The sequence below is a fragment of the Rhipicephalus microplus genome, chromosome 2 (genome assembly GCF_043290135.1).
Source record: "Rhipicephalus microplus isolate Deutch F79 chromosome 2, USDA_Rmic, whole genome shotgun sequence".
Lineage (NCBI taxonomy): Eukaryota > Metazoa > Arthropoda > Arachnida > Ixodida > Ixodidae > Rhipicephalus > Rhipicephalus microplus.
Genome location: NC_134701.1, coordinates 43,411,898 through 43,433,491, shown reverse-complemented (window position 1 = coordinate 43,433,491; position 21,594 = coordinate 43,411,898). Strand labels below are relative to the sequence as shown.

The window sequence follows — 21,594 nt, the reverse complement described above, 5'->3', positions numbered from 1 at the left end:
AGAGTGTGCCACACTCGCCACCATGGCTACTGATGCGCTGACTGATACTCCCACGTTTAATTGACATATAAACCCAAAAAGTGGCTGGGGGCGATGGCTGTCGTGGCAGCTCAAGTGGTAGAGCGTCGGACACATCATTCGAAGTTTGCAGGTACGGATCCTGCCCACGGCAAGTTATCTTTTCACCCACTTTACTTTCTTCATATTTACATTACAATTTGGTGTAATATCTTCCCCTATACTTTCCTGGGCATTATTGTTTGTTATATATCATTATATTGCGTAAAAACACGAAAAAACGAGCCCTTAAGTATACACCTCTTTCGTTATATATAAATATGTATATATATATATATATATATATATATATATATATATATATATATATATATATATATATATATATATATAAACCCGGTAACCCAGGTCGACCAATCATATCAGGCATCGGTACAATAACTGAACCCATATCAGGGTACGTGGACAAACTAATAAGCCACATTCCATGCACCCTCGCGTCGTACATAAAAGACACCACACATTTTCTTCGAGATATTGCGGGTATCTGTGTGCCGAAAAACTCGTACTTGGTTACTCTTGATGTCTCTTAATTATATACAAATATTCCTCACGATGACGGCATAGCTGCATTACAAAACATGTACACAAACCATAAACAATCTAACACCCCAGATTTCTCTGCCATTGCAACATTGACGAGGATGGTCCTCGAATTAAATTCATTCGAGTTTGACCAAGAGTATTTTCGACAAATCAGCGGGACCGCTATGGGCACCAAAATGGCATCTAATTATGCCAACATATTTATGGGAAAGCTAGAATCTGAATTTCTTGCACAAAGTTCCTTGAAACCAATGTTATACAGAAGATACATAGACGACATCTTTCTTATTTGGACCCACAGCGAGGACGAACTTCTCAGCTTTATAGACACTTACAATGCTGTACATCCGAACATACACTTCACACACACATACTCGCAAGTTACCGTAAATTTTCTTGATGTTACCATAACAATAGAAGAAGAGAAGCTCTCTACAACCCTATATCGCAAACCAGCGGATTGACAACAATACCTTCATTACCAAAGCGATCACCCACGCCACTGTAAAAACAGTATTCCATACAGCCAGGCTCACCGGTATAAGCGAATCTGCTCTAGAGACGCTGACTTTGACACGAGGTTACAGAGGCTAAAACTTATGCTCGAGCAACAAAAATACCCCTTTCATGTAATTAATGACGCTGTTCAAAAAGCGAGAAAACTAAAGCGTGAAGACTTACTTATGAAGCGACCACCACGAGAAGACCCGCAACGAACAAACCTCTGCTTGACTTACAGCACAAACTTCCCCAATGTAAACAAAATCCTTAAACGACATTACAACATTCTGGAACAAAGTGAACGTTTGAAACGCGCATTCCCATCCGCTCCAGGCGTCGTTTACCGACGACCACGTAACTTCAAAGACACCCTTGTCCACTCCCAAATTAACACATCACCCCCCAATAATTCATGCCGCCCTTGCTTAAAGCCACGATGTCTTGTATGTAAGGCGATGCGAGAAACAGACAAAGCAACCAGCACGCAATTCAAGTTTTCGATTAACATACGAGGAAACCTAACATGCGACTCTTCTAATGTGGTGTACCTACTCGAATGCAACGTGTGTGGTATGCAGTACATCGGACAAACAGAAACACCATTTAAGATTCGCTTCAATAATCACAGAGCCCATGCGAAATCAGCCCCAAGTCTACCTCTATCAAAACATCTCAATCTTCCCGACCATGCATTCGACAAACTATCAGTAACGCTCTTAGAGACGGGATTTAAATCAAATCGAGAACGTGAACAACGAGAGTCATACCTTATCCACCGATTTAACACCCTCGATAGAGGAATAAATGAGAATCCTGGTACACTTGCAGCAATTAAAGCATTAGAAAACAATAACGGCAACAATGAAAATAGTAACTGAGTTCACGGCACTGCAGCTGCGAAGGGCACTGGACAACCTAAAACAATTCCAAGTGTAACTACTCTTCCTAAGTGCAGCTGTCGTATGTTTTCTGTTTTATTTTACTACCCAATCAATTGTGCCATGCACGACATGCCCAACAGCAACCATGTGCACAGCCGGGAGGCCCCCACGACACGCGTAATTTAGAAGCGGGCCAGGAATTCGCATTGCACGCGCTTGCACAGCCTACCGTAATACGGGGCACCCCTATTTTTACGACGAAATGTTGACAGGGCGCGGAGTAGTTAAAGGCTTAGAACTTCCTAAAATGCCCGCTGACCAGCCTCTGCCACAATACGCGGCCCCCGTCCTTCTACGACGAATTGTTTATGGGACCCCGAGTAGTTAAAGGCTTATGATTTCCTGAAAAGCTCTTTTTTGCCCCACACCGAACCGCCAGTGCCAGGAGGGGCCGTCTGATCGGGAGGAATGCGCTAGTGAACGGAAACATACACAGACCGCTGACATCAGAAAGGTGAAGGGGAGAGGGGGAGAGAGATGGGGGGGAGTGGAGGGAAAAGTGGAAGGGGGGCACCCGAGGGGCGTCCACCGTATATTATTTTTCTCTTTTTTCTTTTTTTCTTTCCTTTTCTTTTCTTTTTTTCTTTCCTTTTTTACCCTCTTACCTTGCCCTCTGATTTGAGATTGTATAAAGCTGAGCACTGACAAACTGTATCTTTATTCCTGATGAAGGCCAGACTCTAGGCCGAAACGTCGAAATAAACCACGTCGTGACCGCTCACGGAGGATCTACTAGACTATATATATATATATATATATATATATATATATATATATATATATATATATATATAGATATATATATATATATAGTGGGAGTAATAATTCAATGGGCCAGGTAGTCTTCGTGAAGGCATGGGATATGGCACAACGGGAGCGTTGTCAACAAGGATAAATATATTTATTTCCCAACAGTTTTGGGAGGGGTGCTCCCTTCATCAGGGGATGAGTTATATATATATATATATATATATATATATATATATTCATATATATATAAATTGTGAGCGTTAGTTATACGCATCATTATCTTATCATATGTACATACTCATCATCATCAGTCTGCCCTGTTTTGTGGGGCAGACACTCGCAAGTAAAAAAAATGTATTGCAGCCGAAACGTTGCCTTACATGTGGTGTAGACTGCTTTTCGGTTCCTTGGTCCCCTCCCTGCAGGAATTTTTCGTTATCCTTTACTACAAACCATCCCTGGAGCTCAGGTCGGGTCACCGTTTGCGCAGTCAGCCCACGGTCATGTCGCAAGACGAGCAAAACAACACGGCTCAATCCACCCAGCCTGCACCCCTTGGCATGCCTTCTTGGAATGACACCGTCCCTGAATAAGACCACCGATGTTCACCGGCCTTCGTGGTGGAGACGTTGAAGACTGGTTGGATCAGTACTACCATCTGAGTGAGCTTAACTATTGGCATGATTCTGTGAATCTGTACCGCGTACCGTTCTTTCTGACGGGGGTCACTAAAATGTGGTTTTTTCACCATCAGCTGGATTTCACAGACTGGCCTACCTTTCAGCTGCAGCTTCATAGGATCTTTGCCAACCTTTCTGCCCATGCAGACATGGCATAATGAAAGCTTGCTGAATTTGTTGAGCACTCCGGCAAGTCTTATACCTCGTGCATTGAAAATGTCCTCGCCCTATTCCGTCACGTCGACAGCTCGATGACGGAGCATGACCGCGCTCGCCACCTGCTAAAAGGCATAGGCACCGTCGCATTTAACGCTTTAACGGCAAAGAACCCCCCCAGGGTCGCGGATATCATCAGTACGTGTCAGCGACTTGATGACTTCAACCTATACGATTACAACCTGACACAGCATATGTCACGCCAATGCATGACAATGAGATCCGTGCGTTGATACGGTTCATGATTCACAAAGAGCTGCAACTGCAGACAACCTCGTCATCTTAGAAGCTCTGCGTGATGCCTTCTGCAGGCAGCCTCCGCAACATCGTGAGGGAGGAGCTAGCGTCCATGACGTGTGAGCAAGTCCTGAGCTCGCATACCACACCAAAGCCGACGTACGCTCAGGTACCTGCAGCATCACCTTCTCAGCAATCACTACAGTATGGATCAACTACGCAGCCTTCGCTTACTGTCCTCGCCCCAAGGGCAATGCCTCCTTCTTTCCATGCCTGGCATCTATCTCGACCAATTTGCTATTGTTTCGGAATACGTGGCTATATCTCACGGTTCTTTCGTCGACGTCAACAAGACGAAAGGCGCGGCTGTGGTGACTTCCAGAGAGATGAGTTTGCACCTGCTCCACAACATCGCCACCCATACCAACTGTACTAACGCCGCTCACCATCTTCACAGCACTGCGATGCAGCTAGTAACTTCCGCTCCTCTTGCCGTCGTTTTCCGTCACCTTTGCATCGTTCCTCGTCACCACTACGTCCGGCTACCACGACGCCTGGTCATCACTCAGAAATATAAACAGTACAGCTTCAGGAGAGAAGCTGCATTTTGCGCACTGCATCGAACTCCTCCGGAACGCCCCTCAAATATACTTTCAGTGTGTGTTGAGGGTATTAGGACTGAAGCCTTGGTGGACACAGATGCATCAATCTCAGTTACTATTTTGGACTTGGGTTCCCGTTTGTGCAAAGTGAAGACATCGTATGATGGCCCTCCCATTCTCTGTGCTAATGCGGTTTTTGTTCAGTCTTCTGGTGTTTGCACAGCATGAGGTTTTATTGAGGATATCCTTCACCATATACCGTTCCTTGTTCTGTAATCGTGTACTACGGCGGTCATTTTGGAATGGGACTGTTTCTCCTCAGCTTCAGCCGTGGTATCTTGCCGTCAGAGGGTAATTCGCATGACAGATACTGAGATTTTTTCTGGTAACGATGCTCATAGCCAGCGCTTCGTCACGGCTGATGACTGTTTCATTTCTCCAGGTAATGAGCATATTCTGACCCTCATATCAGATAGGATCAGTACTGGTGATGTGTTCGTAGCACCGTGTGGACGCTATATCTCTGGTGGACTTACCATCACTCTTAGCCTGGTGCGCTTTCGTGATGGCAGAGCACTAGTTACGGCAATGAACCCCCCTTCTTTGTCTGTTGTACTGCCCCAGGACACCAATTCGGTTTGCTTCACAGATACCAAACCACTTTCTCTGGTGCTTCTTCACCCAGACTCGCCATCTTTCTCTACGAGTACTGATGACTATGCTACAACGGGTGCTTTAGCAGCCACAATAAATCCCAATCTCACGGAAGCGCAAAAGTGAGAACTTTTGGGCATTCTTCAAAAACACGGTGCCTAATTTGATTCAATGCCAAGCTTTCGAGTCGCACTTTTGTCACCGTGCATCAAATTGAAATGGAAGACAATACAATTGCATGCCGCTGCCCATATCGAATGTCGTCCGCAGAGCGGAAAATCATCGAGGACAACGTTGCTGATATGCTCAAACCAGATGTTATCCGGCCTTCGTCCAGCTCGTGGTCATCACCTGTAGTGCTACTCCGAAAGAAGGATGGTTTGGTGCAATTCTGCGTCGATTATCTAGCACTTAATAAGATCACGCGCAAAGACGTGTACCCGATGCCTCGAGTCGATGACGCACATGAATTTCTCCTAGGCGCTGAACTTTTCTTTAGCCTCAATTTACGGTCTGGTTATTGGCAAATACCTATGCACGAAGCGGACAAAGAAAAAACTGTCTTTGCAACACCAGGCGGGCTGTATGAATTCAACGTCATGCCATTCATTTTATGCAATACTCCTGCCACGTTTTAAGGCATGATCGACACTGTTCTACGCGGCTTAAAATGAAAAACATGTCTCTGTTATCTAGATGACATCGTCATTTTATCCTCTTCTTTTCGTCAGCATCTTGATCGTTTGGACGAAGTTTTGACGTGTATTTCTAATGCTGAACATCAACTAAGTACAAAGAAATGCTATTTCACCAAAAAGAACATCAAGGTCTTGGGCCACCTTGTCCGCAAAGATGGCGTTCGGCTGGATTCTGACAAGCTCGCTGCCTTGATACGCTTCCCTCGGCCAGAAAATCAGAAACACCTATGAAGTTTTCTTGGCCTGGTGTCCTACTTCCGCCGCTTCATCTGTCATTTTGCTGCCATCTTTTTGCCACTGCACAAGCTGCTGATATCCGGATCAGCTTTCACTTGGAAGAACGACTGTGAGCGTGCCTTTGAAGCCCTCTAGAATGCTTTAACGTCTGACCCTGTTCTCGGCCATTTCGACGAGAACGCACCTACATGTCTGCACACCGAAGCGAGAGGCCATGGTATTGGTGCAATTCTACAGCGGGGTGCCACTTCGGGCGAAAGAGTTATTGCAAATGCTTTTCGTGCTCTCACGGCTGCCAAACAGAACTACTTCATAACTGGGCAGGAGTGCCTCGCTGTCGATTGGGCCATACAAAAGTTGCGACCGTATCTTTAACGGCGCCACTTCTTAGTTATTACAGACCATCACGCCTTGTACCTGGCTATCGTCACTGAGAAACTTGTCTGGTCGCCTCGGTCGTTGGGTGCTCCGCCTACAAGAGCACGATTTTGACATCATTTATAAGTCTGGCAAAAGACACCAAGATGCAAATGCCCTCTCTCGCTGCCCCCTTCCACTGTCATCATCGAGTACATCAGCTGATTACTCGTATGGTGGGCAAGACACTGCGTCACGCCTCACTCCAGAATTGTGTGACAAGTATCAGTCACGCTTCATTGGACCCTCTACAATCATTGAACAAACGTCACCAGTGAACTACCATATAACTCTCAGCAACCTTTCTTCCGATCGTCGCTTCGTGGTTCGGAGATTGTGCACGTAACGCGTCTGAAGCCGTTTGTTCGACGTTCCGTTTCCGTAAAAGACGCGTCCAGACTTGCTCCTCACGCGTGGGAGAAAATGAGTGTGAGCGTTATTCATACGGGTTATCTTATCATATGCGCATACTCCTCACCATCATCAGTCAGTCTGACCTGTGTTGTGGGGCAGAGGCTCAGCAAGTAAAAGAAGTGGCTTGCAGCCAAAACGTTCCCTTACAATATATATATACATATATATATATATATATATATATATATATATATATATATATATATATATATACACATATATATATATATAGTGGGAGTAATATTTCAATGAGCCAGTTAGTCTTTGTGAAAGTATGGGATATCACACAACGGGAGCGTTGTCAACAAGGATAAGTATATTTATTTCCCAACAGTTTCGGGAGGGGTCCTCCCTTCATCAGGGGATGAGTTATACTGACATGAATTTCCAAACTTCGTTGCTGCCGCGTCCCTCTCGCCTTGAAACATGTTTGCGAGAGTGAGAAAAAAAGGGGGGGAGAAAAAAAGAAAAAAAAGAAAAAAAGAAAGAAAAGAAAGAAAGTAAAAAAAGGAAGAACCACTGTCAACACTGAGAACGAAACCAGCTGTCCGTGTACGTCCACATACGTTTCTTATAACGTGCTGTTCAGTTCTCGACGTGTGTCGGGCCACCTAAAGTTGTCGCCGCGGTGCCGGGAGGGTCCGTGACGGCGTGCGTAAAGAAAGGGCTTCCCCGTAATGGGTCGGTCCGCATGCGGCGGGCGTAAAGGAAGGGTCTCCCGTTAATGGGTCGGTCAGCTCTTTTTACCTTTAATCTTCGTCCGTTTGCCTTTAATGCTCATCAAGTGGTAGACGAATGAAAACACTATGTATGTGCATGTGGAAAAAGGAAGAAATGAAAAAAAAATGAATGGAGAAAAAACGAAAACAAGAATGGACAGTGTACACGTACGAGTCAGTCAGAAAAAAGCATGGTCTCCAGCTATCAATCTTTGTCACCAATTTCCTCCTGGCTTACTTCTCGGAGGCAGTTGAGTTCACCGGGGTCCTCGTTGATGCCGGCTACTAATGTTCGAAATTTGAAAATAAAATATGCCTCACGCTGTTCGCGCTCGCGTCTGTTTGAGAAACCGGACTGCAAAAGAGTTACGCTGATATTTTCAAAACTGTGGTTTGGCAGGCGCAGATGTCTAGATAAAGGTAGCTTCGGCGGTGAAGTGGTGTGGTTCCGGTGATTATTGAACCGCAACCAAAATGGCGTGTCTGTTTGGCCGATATATTCTTGTCCACAGATGTTGCATTATAGCATGTATAATACGTTACTGGAGTCACAATTAAGGCTTTCAGTTATGCAGACTTTGAAATCCGAGAAGTTCGCTTTGGATTCACGTGTTGTGACCATCTGTGGGCATACCTTGCATCGAGCTTTTCCGCAGGGATGGCACCCTGATTGAAATTTGGGGGTGGTTGTTTTTGCTCTGACAAGAATGTCCTTCAGATTTTTATCCCGGCGGTACACCACGTGAGATGGCTTCGCGAAGATAGAAGCTAGTCGTTTGCTTTGCCTGATTATGTTGAAATGGCGCGACAGTATGTTGTTGATTCGTGGCGCTGATGAGGAATAAGTTAGTACAAGGTTAGTTTGGGAAGTCGTTTTAGATACTCTGTTTGGTCCCTTAATAATATCATTCCTGTTCACGTTGCGAGCACGTAGTATGGCATCGTCAATAATGTCTTCCGGATAATTTTGTTTCAATAAAGAATGCTTTAGGGGTTCCGCGTGTCTGTCAAAATCCCGCATATCGGTGCATATTCTTCGGTACCGGTAGGCCTGAGAATATGGAATACCCATTTTGCAATGCTTTGGGTGGCTGCTGTTGAAACGTAGGTACATTTGACGGTCTGTAGGCTTTTTGTAAAGGCTTTTTGACAAGCGGTCATTTTCGACCGTGACAGTGACGTCCAAAAAGTTAATGCTAGTTTTGGAAATTTTGTGCGGGAATATTATTGACGGTTGGCACTTGTTAAAATCCTCTATGAAGCGGAAAGGCTTCTCTTATCGTGGTTCCATATCATAAAAATATCGTCTAAGTATCTTCTGTAGTAGAAAGGTTTCAAGGTGCGTCCCTCAATGAATGGGATTTCAAGTGAAGCCATAAAGGTGCTGGCAAAGTTTGGGGCCATTTTCGAGCCCATTGCAGTGCCTTTGCCCTAAAGGAAATGCTTGCCATTGAACTCAAAATGGTTATAATTTAGTACAAGTTCAAGAAGTGTAAACAGTACCTCGCCACTTACACTAGTTGATAAGTCAGATTTTACATATTCAGAAACCATAGCCGCTATTCCGTCATGGTGGGGTATGTTGGTGTACAGTGAGTAGACGTCCATGGTCACCAGAAAACTGCCACCTGGGATGTCGAGACTTGAAGTTTCGCAGTTGATGTGGTTTGTGTTCTTTAGGTAATAGGGAAAATTTGGGGGGATGTTTTTTTATTAAGGAATTGATGAATTCTGATATATTTTCTGTTGATGTGCTCTTACTGGATACTATCGGACGTCCCGGATTACGTGCCTTGTGTATTTTGGGGAGCAAATAGAATCGACCGGGAACAGAATGGGCCGGTAACATTGCTTTAAACATTTTGCCGGTAATTTTCTCGTCCTGGCGGAGATTGTTTAGGGTTACTTTTATTTCGCTTTCAAATTCGGGAGTCGGGTCAGTTGGAAGTTCTTTGTAGAATTTTGTGTCTGATAGCTGTCGTTCCCCTTCCTTTAAGTAGTCCGACGTGTTTAGAATTACTATGCAGCCCCATTTATCAGCCGGTTTCATAGTAATTTCAGTGTTTTTTCGTAGTTCATCGAGTGCCCTTCGTTCTGACTTTGATATGTTGTTTCGAAATGGCCAATTTTTTTCATACGTTCTGATGATATCTTTTTGAACTGCTGATATATACATATCGAGGTGTTTGTCCCTCTGCTCACCCGGACACCATAATTTGTCACCACCAATCACTCTATTCTCATCCGTACAGTCCTTGCGATCATGAAAGTATTCACGGAGGCGGAGATTACGCGCAAAGTTATCGAGGTCTTGATACAGTTCAAATTCATTGAATCTACCGGATGATAAACAAAAGGTTAAGCCTCCCGACAAAAGTTGAAGCTGAGCGGGTGTGAGTGTTGTGTTTGACAGATTGAGGACATTTTTCTCATAAGTTTTCGGCTGCTCTTGGCTATCACGTGGCACGGGACTGTCAGCGTTATATTCGAGAGTAAGGATGTTTTGAAGGGAACGACAGCTATCAGACACAAAATTCTACAAAGAACTTCCAACTGACCCGACTCCTGAATTTAAAGGGAGATAAAAGTAACCCTAAACAATCTCCGCCGGGACGAGAAAATTACCGGCAAAATGTTAAAAGCAATGTTACCGGCCCATTCTGTTCCCGGTCGATTCTATTTGCTCCCCAAAATACACAAGGCAGGTGATCCGGGACGTCCGATAGTATCCAGTAACAGCACATCAAAAGAAAATATATCAGAATTCATCAATTCCTTAATAAAAGCATCCCCCCAAATTTTCTCTATTACCTAAAGGACACAAACCACTTCATCTGCGAAACTTCAAGTCTCGACATCCCAGGCGGCAGTTTTCTGGTGACCATGGACGTCTGCTCACTGTACACCAACATACCCCACCATGACGGAATAGCGGCTATGGTTTCTGAATATGAAAAATCTGACTCATCAACTAGTGTAAGTGGCGAGGTACTGTTTACACTTCTTGAACTTGTACTAAATTATAACCATTTTGAGTTCAATGGCAAGCATCTCCTTCAGGTCAGTGGCACTGCAATGGGCACGAAAATGGCCCCAAACTTCGCGAGCACCTTTATGGCTTCACTTGAAATCCCATTCATTGAGGGACGCACCTTGAAACCTTTCTACTACAAAAGATACTTAGACGATATTTTTATGACATGGAACCATGATGAGGGAAGTCTTTTCCGCTTCATAGAGGATTTTAACAAGTGCCACCCGTCAATAAAATTCACGCACAAAATTTCCAAAACTAGCATTAACTTTTTGGACGTCACTGTCACGGTCGAAAATGACCGCTTGTCAACAAACCTTTACAAAAAGCCTACAGACCGTCAAATGTACCTACATTTCAACAGCAGCCACCCAAAGCATTGCAAAACGGGTATTCTATATTCTAAGGCCTACTGGTACCGAAGAACATGCACCGATATGCGGGAATTTGACAGACACGCGGAACACCTAAAGCATTATTTATTGAAACAAAATTATCCGGAAGACATTATTGACGATGCCATACTACGTGCTCGCAACGTGAACAGGAATGATATTATTAAGGGACCAAACAGAGTATCTAGAACGACTTCCCAAACTAACCTTGTACTAACTTACTCCTCATCAGCGCCACGAATCAACAACATACCGTCGCGCCACTTCAACATAATCAGGCAAAGCAAACGACTAACTTCTATCTTCGCGAAGCCACCTCACGTGGTGTACCGCCGGGATAAAAATCTGAAGGACATTCTTGTCAGAGCAAAAACAACCACCCCCAAATTTCAATCAGGGTGCCATCCCTGCGGAAAAGCTCGATGCAAGGTATGCCCACAGATGGTCACAACACGTGAATCCAAAGCGAACTTCTCGGATATCAAAGTCTGCATAACTGAAAGCCTTAACTGTGACTCCAGTAACGTAATATACATGCTACATTGCAACATCTGCGGACAAGAATATATCGGCCAAACAGACACGCCATTTCGGCTGCCGTTCAATAATCACCGGTACCACGCCACTTCACTGCCGAAGCTACCTTTATCTAGACATCTGCGCCTGCCAAACCAATGTTTTGAAAATATCAGCGTAACTCTTTTGCAGTCCGGTCTCTCAAACAGACGCGAGCGCGAACAGCGTGAGGCATATTTTATTTTCAAATTTCGAACATTAGTAGCCGGCATCAACGAGGACCCCGGTGAACTCAACTGCCTCCGAGAAGTAAGCCAGGAGGAAATTGGTGACAAAGATTGATAGCTCGAGACCATGCTTTTTTCCGACTGACTCGTACGTGTACACTGCCCATTCTTGTTTTCGTTTTTTCTGCATTCATTTTTTCTTTTCTTCCTTTTTCCACATGCACATACAAAGTGTTTTTGTTCGCCTACCACTTGATGACCATTAAAGGGAAACGGACGATGATTAAAGGTAAAAACAGCCGACCGACCCATTAGCGGGAGACCCTTCCTTTACGCCCGCCGCATGCGGACCGACCCATTACGGGGAAGCCCTTTCTTTACGCACGCCGTCACGGACCCTCCCGGCACCGCGGCGACAATCTTGGGTGGCCCGACACACGTCGAGAACTGAACAGCACGTTATAAGAAATGTATGTGGACGTACACGGACAGTTGGTTTCGTTCTCAGTGTTGACAGTGGTTCTTCCTTTTTTTTACTTTCTTTCTTTTCTTTCTTTTTTTTTCTTTTTCTCCCCCTCTTTTTTTCTCACTCTCGCAAACATGTTTCAAGGCGAGAGGGACGCGGCAGCAACGAAGTTTGGAAATTCATGTCAGTATAACTCATCCCCTGATGAAGGGAGGACCCCTCCCGAAACTGTTGTGAAATCCCGTTGTGCCATATCCCATATATATATATATATATATATATATATATATATATATGTATATATATATATATATATATATATATAGATATATATATATTATATATATATATATATATATATATATATATATATATATATATATTGCTGAGTCAAAAAAGTGCGCGTATTTGCATGCTGCCGTGAAAACCCCATGGAATGTATAGTCTCCTACCTGTAAATAAAAAATATTATAAAAAATTTATTTCACGTTCTGGGCTAGATTGTCAGTCGGTGAGTGCTGTGTGAGAAATGGCTCCATCTTGCATTTTTTAGCAAAAAAAAAGGAATGTTTTTAGAAGCTACAGGTCAATTTGACACCATGTTCTTTTAGGAAAGCGTAGGATATACTCGCTTTTAGGTCAAATTGTTGCATTGTTAGCGCAGCACAATAAGCACTGCAGTCTCTTGTTTTACGTTTGTATAGTTGTCTAAAACACAGTATCGACTACTTTCGTATTCATGTCGCGCCTCAAATATGCGTAACATTTGATTGTTATTGAGAATAATCACAGGCATGAGCGCAGGTAGCAGATAAAAATGAGCGGAATTAGAGCATGGTAAGTAAATTTTCGCCGTGTAGCTGAGTCATTGAACAGACACCAACAGACAGACAGAGCAAAATGTTTGTGTTGAAGCACCAAAAACGACACTATCGTCTTTAAACAGACACGCGCTCGGTTTTACCCCACAATGAATCATTGTCCCCCAATAAATCTCTCATTCCCCCGCAACGCGGCTCAGAGTCACAGGTGCTGCTTTGGAAATGCTGTTAAGTACCAACCCATCAATCACGATGGTACCAGTATGGTGCGCTCCTTATAAATGCGAATGCATTTCAGAGTCTGGCTATGTCAGGCATCCGGCGGGATCCGTCCACCACCCTCTCCCATAGCGACCACTGCGTGTGCGCGCGTCACTAGCAACAAAGCTCCCACCACGTGACGCTCCGGCATCAGCAGCTGTCAGCAACAGCTGTGGGCGTGCGAGCTTATCCTCAACCCTAGAAACTGGAGTGCCCACCTCCTTTACTTAAACATGACTTGCCACAGCCTGATTGTAGTGCGTTTGGAACTCGTTTGTAGCGTTTGTGTTGCCAGTGATTGAGTAGCGTTTGTATTGACAAGACGCTGACATTAAGGCCGTCAGATACAATGACAAGTTCATACCTTCGAAGCTCTTTCTTTCGCCATCCTCTCTCTGTATCTCCTTCCTGCACCCCACTTTCTCATCCGCTCGAGCCTCACTCTCACCCATTCGCTAGCTGAGCGCCTCTGAAGCACATCTAGAAATGTTTGCTCGGGACACTGCTCTGAACCGCCAACGCCGACCCGAGAATGCTTTTCGTTTCGCTCACATCCTTGCATTTTACAACCACCACGCTAGCCACAAGAGCTGGAAACCCATATCGCGTTTCTCGGGAAAGGAAAATGTCACGTGCGGCGAACGGTGCCATTGGCTGTACTGTGTAAAAAAAACATTATTCTCGAAAAGCTGGGTTTTCACGTGCTAAGTGCTATTACGGAGTCTACGCAATGCATTCGCATTTCCTCGCGATTCTTTTAGGGAAATTGGGGGCATTTTTTCGGTCTTTCATGCGTTCATATAGTAACAAGTATGCCAGTATGCCAGGATGATAAATGAAAGTGCTCTTAGCCGTGCCTATTGAGGCCACTGACAAAATCTACTGTCAGGACTTAGTACGTGGAATGCACGATGCGTTGACGTGTCGTGTCGTAGTGCATCATATGCTGCAGTTTACGTAGCGCTTCCATTTGCATAAATGGTCTGCACAATACCAGGCGTGCCCTGCATGCGAAACGTAAAGCATGCCATTTTATTACATGCTCATTAGTAAAGTCTGCTAAATCTGAACAAATTTGTAATCTGAACCTGTGGATGCAACTGAATTTGTTTTCGCACCTTGAGGCCCAGAGGAACGCCGAAGAAACCCCACGCGATATCGCGGATGCTGATGCGACCGAGGAAGTGGTTGGTGAGCCACATCTGGCAGCAAGGGTGCGATAGGAACTTGCGGTTGCTTGCTTCGGCAGCTATGTCCACAGCCGTCTTGTATTTCCAATCGGCCGTCTGCACACTCAGTATGTCGTAAGCTCGGCATCGAGACTCGAGGTAGCATAGGTTCAACACGCCAGAAGCCATTGCTGCAAACTGCCTGCAAAAGTACAAACCATTGAACATAATCTGCGTCACTTTCTTTGTAATTGACCTTCAGCAGATGCCACCTAAATATTTACTAACTTGATTTCTAATCCTGTCACTTCAGTAAATCAGACTCCTGGTGAGAAAAATAAGGTGATAGAATAGTTCAGAAACGAGTGATGTCACTTTAGATGCGCGCCCCATTAAAGTTCAATTCATGGTTCTCGTAATAGTTTATTACCAATGTATTCTTTTTTGAACTCCCAGCGTTGGCAAGCTACATCCCGTCTGCATTTTTTTTCTATTGATGCTTTTCCATTCAGGCTCGTATTTTTTCGACAGCTGCTGTTGGCGTCAGTGGTGTGCCACAAAAGTAAAAAAAAAAGACGGTCTAATCCTTCGTCAGAGAAACCAGTGTGACAGGAAAGTAAGGACTGTCCTTAGAGAAGTAGTGGATTGCTTACTGTAGGATCAAATAAGAGAGCTTCCACAATGTCTATATGCAGACCACAACCGCAGGACAGTTTCGCCTACACGCACCCACGTTGAGGATTCGTGGAATATCTCTATTACTACAACCACTCTCTACTCTCAATGATCAAAGAAACCTTTGGGGCAGCTACATCAGTTTGCGGCGACAGTGTATAATCCGAGAAAAGAATGTGAAAGTGAGAGGAGATTCGTTGACTAAACACAGGGATAACTTTCTGTGGGAAGGAAGGGAAAGCTACAGAGGTGGAGATACTGCTCGTGTACTCTTCCGCGACGTAGTTCTGTTTGGCTCACGTTTTAGGTGACGGCTGTGTTCAGGTATTTCCATTGCAAACAATTTGATACGTCTGCTTGCACATATATTTTTGTGAGTGAAATTTGACACAAGCACATTGGGCGAGTTGTCGGAATAGCCGCAGGGCAACGCGCGCTTTTCACTGTGAGGTGCACTTAAAATGTGCGATGTTTTCAGAAGCACAAAAACGCGAAGCGACTCTTCATAAAGCAACAGCAGCTATGAATATCTTCTCGGTGCGTTCAGGGTCGTTTCATAAACAGCATCCAGTATAAAATATTGTTCTTTTTATTTTCACGAAGAATACACTGGCGCATTGTTTGCACTTTACAGTGTCGGCATTCGCCCACTTTGGCTACGTAGCCATCCCTTCCCTTCCACAGAAAGTTTTCTCTGAGTATAAACGCGGAACTAGGACCGAAGTGAGGCCACCAATCTACGGTATGTTTTGGGTGCAATGACAACAACTTTAACAAAACCTGAAATACGGCGGAATTACTCATAGTTTACAGGAAGTTTGAGCGCAAAAAACACAAGTGCAGGTTACAGGACAGGAAAGGCGCTAGTTTCTTGTAACTTTATTAAGGGCATCACTCGCAAATGTAACCGAAAAAGCACAGATGTGCATACAATGAAGTGCATCATTTAGCGTACACAATGGCGTTTCGCAAGTGAGAACCTAGTGTCAGAAATATAAATAATGTTTTCTTTTTTTACACCATGCAGAGTTACTGTGTAAGCTACCTTTAGAAAGGTAGCATATACAGGTACAAAGCAAGGTAGCATATACAGGTAGCAGTTACTGTATATGCTAGCGTTAGAATGGTAGCATATACAGTAAATGTAACATTATGGAGTCAATGGCGCTGTTCAGCGCACATGGCACTTTTCTGCCACGAGATACGCGGTAAGCGTTTCCAGCTCTTGTAGCTAGTGTGCAAGGTTAAAAAATACAATAAAGTGAACATATTAAACAGCGTTTTTGGCTCGGCGTTAGAGTTTCAGAGCGGCGTGGTGATGGCAGGGGTTAGAAGATGAAGAAAGGCACCAAATTTCTGCAGCCCTGTAGGTAGCACGGCGCAGTGCTTAGAGTGGCGTCTCAAGTACACATTCGCAGATGTGCTTGAGAAGTGCCCACCCAGCGAACAATCGAGAGTGAGGTGCGAGCGGACTGGAAAGTGGGGTGCAGAGAGGAGAGATGATGAGCGGCAAGAGAAGGAGGAGGACGCACTGCACCTAGATGCTTCTGCATTCTAGCACCACATCCTTCGGTTGCTAGGGGCAAGGGGACTCACTCTTTGGATTTCGTGTCGACCAGTTGTGCCTCGCGATCTCTGACGACAACACAGCTCTTGCCGACTGGCACACCCTACGCCAACTCCTGACGCGGACAAGAGCTATCATCGAGTGTTGCCCCATCCTCAAACTCCGGCAACCGTGTCCACCTTTCCTATCTTTTCCATGCTTCTGGGTGTCGCTGCCCCTGCGCCACGCTCTCTCCTTACCCTCTCGCTATCTCTGTACCTTTTTATTCTAACCTGTTTATCCCTCCTTACCCCCATCCCTCGTGAGCTACTGTTGAGGTGTCGCACTATAATTCGGACAGTTACTAGGCTCACTTTTAGCTTCTTTTCTCTTCTAAGAATCACTTGTGCTAGGGGCATGAATAGCGCACGCTTTCGCATATGTTTCTATTGAAGGGCGTTTTGAGGCTGCTCTGCCCAGGACCCCGCAGGGAAGACGCGGAGCCAGACCAGCAACCTTGTTGTTAGGTCGGAACCAGGGCTGTAACTGCACAAAGGCAGGGACTGCCGCATTCCACGAGCTCATTCACGATCGCCATTGTTCTCTGCTTTCTTTAATTGGCGCGCTCGTGCCTGCTCCTACCATACTGTCCCATCCCCTTCAGTGAAATTATAAAGACGGACGTGATGTGGTAGCTCCCAGGTCTGGCCATGAGGACCACACAGGAAACCCACGACCACATGCCGGCACATTTGAACCGCGCACAGGGGCTGGCTCCGTCGCCGCCCGAAGACGGAGGTGCATCGGACTAACTCAGATTGACGACGACCATCGTCAGCAAACGCTTGTCATAACGCTGGTGCAGTGCCCTTGCGTACGAGTCACAAGGAAACATCGTGTGTCTATACCGTTGTGGCTGTACGGACCACTCCCACATTGGTGGCCGCGATTCTCGCATGTGGTAGTCCTCGAACGCTGGCGACCTCGGCAGCCATAGGGTCGTGGCACCCTCACCGAAGATCTGTCTGCATGCGCTTCCAGTGCTCATTTCTTAATCCTTGCAGATGAAGATACCTGATCGTCTTTTACATTCTCTGTCGGCGTAGCTTCGACTCTTGCGAATAAACACCACACACGCCAGGTCAGACACGCTGATTCGCTTGCTCGCGTTGGGTGCAGCTTCCTACAGCTGCTTTACCTTTCCTGTCGCCCTCGCTATGGATTCCCGCAGATGTTCAGCTGCTCTCCCAGTCTCGGTTGCTGTTTGTCCGCTTGCTGCTGCCTTGCCTGAAGCTCCTCCTTCATTCGCTTCTTTACCATATCTGGCGAGGCCATCTCCTGCTTTGGCTTTGTTAACTTGTCCTGAATGCATGGTCCCTAAATCAGTGTCACTTGTCTTCAGACCGTGCTTCGGGGTTGTGCTCAAGAGCAACGCAAGACTTAGCAGCCTCTCTGTCTTGGAGACCTTTCCGACGAAGCATTCTGGCTGGCCTCGACCCCTCTAAACCGCTTCTGGCCCACACCCTTCATATCTTCCACGTTAAGAATGACCTCTGCATCATCGGCATCTATGTATTTCATGTCTTTGTTCCACGGAGCATCTTTTGGCGTGCGGTCACCGTCCTTATAATCGTCGACACCACTATTGGCAGCTGCTTTCCAATTTCAGCAGCCTCTACTACCACGCCCTTTTTTCCGGCGTCCTCGTCAGTGACTTCCTCCTCACTGTGCCGACGAGATGCCAAGGCTTGTTTTCGGGTCCTGCAAATCCTCCACAAGTTCACTCTCGTGTTCCCCAACCACCTCTTAGGAATGTTAAGACTGCTTGGCCTCTTCCTCGACAATCTCCTCTTCCCCTTTCGTGAACTGTTCACCGTTCGCGCCCCCCGCACCTTCGCAGGCTCATCGTTTTTCGTCCAATGGAGCCACCTTATTGCCCACCTCCTCCGCATACACAGCGTCATCCAAGTTTCTTTAGGTGTCTTTCTCGGTCTACGCGGCCATGGAGTCTTTCTCCTTGGTAGCGCTGTTGCTGTACTCGTTTGCTGCCTCCCCAGCAATCTCTTTACATCAATACGTAGCACTTATAGGTTATCTCTTCTGTCCATATTTTCTTTTCCCTCGTATTTCTCCCAATGTCACTATTAGCTCCACAGGCAGCCCTTGCTCCGGCCGCAGCACCGGCTCGCCTCAGGTTGTGTTCTGATGTGGCGGTTGCTGCCTCGCCTGCTACGGTGACATTCTTCTCGCTGGTCCGACCCTCACCGGTCTCTTTGTTTCCTCCCAGGAACTCGCCTCCCTCCTCAGCGACGATCGCCACGGCCATATAAGAGGCTCAATACTCAGCACCCGAGAGCTCGCTCGTACCAGTTCATACCGAGGGTTGCTCGCTCATAGTCGTGCGGCCAATGCATATGGTGAGGCACAAGTGGCCCGAGGGAAGTGTCAAAAGGCGTTGGCTTGTAGTGGTGCTCCGGAAAGACGTCCTCCTAAACTTTCGGAGCAAAGCGGGCAAGCTCCTCCAGGGAAGCGAAGAAGCAGCCTAAGAGGTGTCGCTGAAAACAGGGGTGGCATCGCCGTATAACGTGTGAGACCTTGAAGGTCGCCGGAGCAATGGGGTCTGCCCGACGGAAGAGCTATTGTACGGCCCTAACATAATCGCGGAGACCTTGCACTGACTGTGGCGTTTGCGCGTCGTGCTCACGCCGGATACGGTAGTTGTTGGCAACCGACAGGAACTCTTCCCGGAATGCCACGACGAATTGGTTCCGGGACAAGAATGCAGGTTGAAAATGCCGCCATCGTTCAGCGGGCCCTCGAAGGGCAACTGCGAGGCCCCGACGGAGCACGTCGGTCTACAAAAATTCACTGACGGTCGAGTACGAAGACGTCGTCCATAAAATTGATGGCTCATGCTCTCGCATCGTGGCCGGAAAAGGTGGGCATGGTCAGCATCGTCGTCAAAGCCATGTTCGCAGTATGCCTCGGTGTCCGTCGCCTAGGGCGGGGTTGTTCTCGTTGGGTGCCAAATGTAGGCGTTTGAGGCTGCTCGATCCAGAATTTCACCGGGAAGACGTGGAGCCAGGACAGGAACCTTGTTTATTGATTACAACCCGGGCCGCAACTGCCCGCAGCATCTGAGCGTCATCGATTTACACGTCCCGGACGGCTCCGGACGGCTCCGGACGGCCCCGGACGCCGGCACCGCATTCGTTTTTCTTGGGGTCCAACTGGAAGCTCCACCCACTGGTCCGGGATCACTCGGACGCATGTTCGTTTTCGCGTGCGTCGCGGCCTGCGGGCGGCCCGGGACCGCCCGAGCAATTTCTTTTGGGCAGCTGGCAGACGACAGCGCGGTGCGCATACTGTGCGGCTATCTTAAGTTAGACACGGGAAATTTTCGATGCGCTACTCTCTCTTTGCTTTTCTGTCCGCTTCTCGCATGTTTCTGGATTTCGAATTGTTAGCGCACCAAGATCTTGTCACCAGTGTTCTGAGCCACGTCGAGCATGTGCGTATTCCCGAATATCAGGCAAACACGCGTTATACTCTCTATGAAAAACAGTGGTGGAATGACCGCGCCGGTCTACGATGCGCACGCGCTCAAGTAGTTCACTTACAGTAAGTTGCATCACAACAGAACTGTGCATAATTCACTACCTAACTGCTGTTTAGGTTGCAAATGAGTCAGCGCTGTGGCCTGTGTTTCAGCTATGGGGGGAGCAGACGGCATAGCCAGGCATAGCCAGGCATAGCAGACGCCACCACGAATGGAGTCAGCATCAAGCGCGCAGATGGCCCGAGGCCGCTTGGGCTGGATCGTGACTTTTAGATCACGTGCATGTGACGTAGCCACCTGTGAGCCGAGACGTCCGCGAGCCGTCCGCGAGTGATCCGGGACTTGGTAAATCGATGAAGGTTAGTGACTACCGCGTGCCTAGAGTGCATCCACAATCGTCATTGTCCTCTGCTTTCTGTGACTGGCGCACTCACAGCTGCCGCTACCATACTGTCCCCTGCCCAACGTGGGGCCGCGACTGTGGGAGAAGGGGTGGGAGCGGAGAGTAAGAGCAGCACCGCGTACAACGCGGGATATGTGAGATAGCCTGACTAAGACATGTATTTGCTTTTAAAAGTTATCGAGATATTCAGCTTCTGCCTCCCAACGCTTCCCTGATGTGCCACTGACGCACATTGCCCACTCGCTACCTGGTATGATACGCTTGTAGCAACTGTCTTGAAATCTTACGATGAATAATAAGCGGGGTATAACGTCCCAAAACCATCATATGATTATGAGAGACTACGTAGTGAAGGGCTCCAGAAATTTAGACCATCTGTGTTGTTTGACATGCACCCAAATCCGAGCACACGGGCCTACAACATTTCCGCCTCCATAGTAAATGCAGCCGCCACAGCCGGATTTGATCCCGTGTCCTGCGGGTCAGCAGCGGAGTACCTTAGCCGTTATACCACTGCGGTGAGGTATCTATCTTGAAATATTACCACTGCATCTGCCTTTCTTAAAAAGTATCGGGTGACATTCTGCTCTACTTGCGCAATTCTCTGTCAAGTTAGAATGATTGTTCGTGTTTCTCATCTAAAAGCTACAATAAGATCATCAGAGAAGCTGTGGTGTAGCGCGCATATAAAGATAAGCACACAGGCTTCAAGCCTTTTCACCTCCATCGGAAATGCGATCCCGCGACGTGCGGTTCAGTAGCCGATTGCGTTAGCCACTAGACCACCGTGTCAGGCAATGCTCTGCCAAGTTAGTACCACCATTCTTAATAT

At 46.6% G+C, this 21,594-nt stretch overlaps 1 pseudogene; it reads right to left on the bottom strand.

Annotated features, from left to right (window-relative positions):
* Window positions 1-21,594, bottom strand: part of LOC142788947 (transient receptor potential cation channel subfamily M member-like 2) — a 1,303,464-nt pseudogene that overhangs the window by 564,820 nt on the left and 717,050 nt on the right.